The following is a 2,626-nucleotide window of genomic DNA, read 5'->3' as shown; positions in this document are numbered from 1 at the left end:
ACACAAACAGTTGTGCTTTTTAAGAATCTAGTCCCATGTCAGGTGTGGTGGCACCACCTCTAGTCCCAGCACTTGGGAAACAAAGACAGTTGGATCTCTGTGAGACATAGGGAGTTCCAGGTCAGCTGGGGCTACAGGGAGATCCTGTCTCAAAAAGGTCAATCATCATCAACATCATCTAGTCCTGGGAACCAGGAAAAACAGGGGATCATGATGGGTAAGAGCCAGATAACGTAGCTAACACCAAACTTCCCTGCCACCACCTACAGGTGTGATTCCTCAAGGGCCCTGGGAAACATATGGAGGTTTCCATCTGTTTGAGAACACTGTGGAGTCTGGGGGGAAATATGCAACAATAGGCTCCTAGACCCCTGACTGCAGCCCAGGCTCTTCACCCCAAGGGCTGCCATGTTTGGAAGGGTGCTCAGGTCAGAGGCATATGTCAGACACGCTCCACATCCCACAGAGATCTGTACTGTCCACAATGGCAGGTCACCCACTGAGGACTCGGAACTGGTGGCTCCCTGGAGGAACCCTAGCCCTGTGGCCCCTGTAAGTAGGACACAAGGACCTGGCTTTCCAGGGAGGGGCTGACACTGATGTGCAAAGTCTCTAGAAGACACTGCAGAGCAAGATGCCAGGGTTCAGGATATCGTGTCACTTTATCTTTCCCATAATGGGAGCTGAGGGGACCAGCTGTTAAGGGGGCATTTGGTGAATTAACTGGCCCTCACCAAGATCATGCAGGGCCAGTGAAGTTGCTAGTATAAAACCGTTGGCAATGAAAGGAACCAGTTTGAAAGGAGCCCATAGTGACTTTTATTTCTATAACAAATAGTGGTGCACTGAAATGTAACTGTCTGGGAATACCAGTTCCTGGGCCCACAGTCATTCAAGGAAACAGCAGTCAGGTGCTCAGAGGACAGGAAGGGAGCTGGAGACTACTCAATGTGATGAATGGTCGCTTTAAAAATGTCATTTATTATTTTTATTTTACGTGTATGAGTACTTTGCCTACATGTATGTAAGTGCACCTCATGTGTGCAATGCCTGTAGAGGTCAGAAGAGGGTGTCAGATCTCCTAGAACTGGGGTTATGAACGTTGTTAGCCACCATGGAACCTGGGTCCTCTGGCAGGACAGCAAGTATTCTTAACCTCTGAGTCATTTCTCAGCCCTGGATAGCTCTTAATGGCAACTTGCCACAAATTAGAATCACCTGAGTAGGGAGCCTCACCTGAGGAATTGTCCTGATTGCTTTCATTGCTGTAGTAACAAACCAGATAAAGAGGGTGTGGCAGAAGGAAGATTATTCACCTTTTGCCAACCTGACTTTCCTTCTTGTTGCTGGGTTAATTTATCCTGTTGCTGCTGGTGCTAATTCCTTTGCTAACATCAGAATCAGCATTTTCAGGCCTCCATAGCTAAGGACCAGCACTTCTCCAGGAGCCCTCCAGTTTAGGGGTACCCAGGACTGCTAAGGCACCAAGCCCCATGGATTGGGCAACTACCGGGATCTCACCCTCTTCAGTGTGAGACAGCCACTGTGGAACTACTCTGACTGCTGAGACACCACCCAGCCTCAAGGACTGAGCAACTACTGGGCTCTCGGCCTCTCAACAGTAACCTATTGTTACTATTTCAACATAAGCTAGTTTAATAGTGTGTGTGTGTGTGTGTGTGTGTGTGTGTGTGTGTGTGTTCTTTCAAACCGCTCTGTTTCTCTAGAGAACCCTAATACACTCAGAAAGGATCCCGAGAATTTATCTGCCCACCTAAGACCTCAGACATGAACTGCAAAAATCATGTCACATGACAACAGTTATCCCTCTGACGTGTAAAGAACCTGGGGTCTCTGAGTCGCAGTTTCCTAGCTGTGTCACTGGCAAAGACAGGATTCACTCACAGGAGCTTTTATCTTCTGTACCCTACTGGGGTACATTCAGACACACCAATGAAAAATTGATTTGCTTTCAGTTTTCAGCAGGCTATTGTGAAGCTAGAGTTTGGGGCTCCAAGATCCACTTTCTCACGAGGAAGCCTCAGCTGCAACGTTCTATCACATGCTCGGATTACAGGTGCAGCACCACCTCTCACACTGACTAGCCACACACCTAATAAATGAAGGCTTCTCAGGGGCACAACCACTCAGGCTGCAGCAGTCCAGCGACCAAGCCACAGACCTTCAGCAACATTAGCAAAATCCACCCATGGATCTGGCACAGGCTGGCCTCCACCCTGCTGGGCTTCGCAAATCCCCAACTCCTGCCTGCTTGCTCTCAATTAAATATCTAAGAACACAGATACGATTGTCTCCTACGTTTGTCTGGCAACTTCCTGCAGAGCATCCACCTCACCACCCACAGAAGAACCACAAAGAGGTTCTGACTTGGGGCACAGAGTGGGGTCCTCTTCAGACAAGAGCTTTCAACATGGCCACTGCTGTAATTCAGACCATTGGGACAGCTTGGTCAAAACCCATCTACATATCCTGGAATCTGTAAGGATTTGACATAATGTTAAAGAGAGAGGCTCACAGCCATCACTTAATGCCAGGCCCAAGTCATCACCCCAGTTCACCCCACTCCCAGAAAAGAATTCCCTGGTGTTCAAATAAAATCCAATGC

This window comes from Nannospalax galili, unplaced genomic scaffold (assembly GCF_000622305.1).
Source record: "Nannospalax galili isolate Female #2095 unplaced genomic scaffold, S.galili_v1.0 scaffold267, whole genome shotgun sequence".
Taxonomy (NCBI): domain Eukaryota; kingdom Metazoa; phylum Chordata; class Mammalia; order Rodentia; family Spalacidae; genus Nannospalax; species Nannospalax galili.
The sequence above is the reverse complement of the archived record's forward strand: the minus strand, read 5'-3'. Positions refer to the sequence as shown.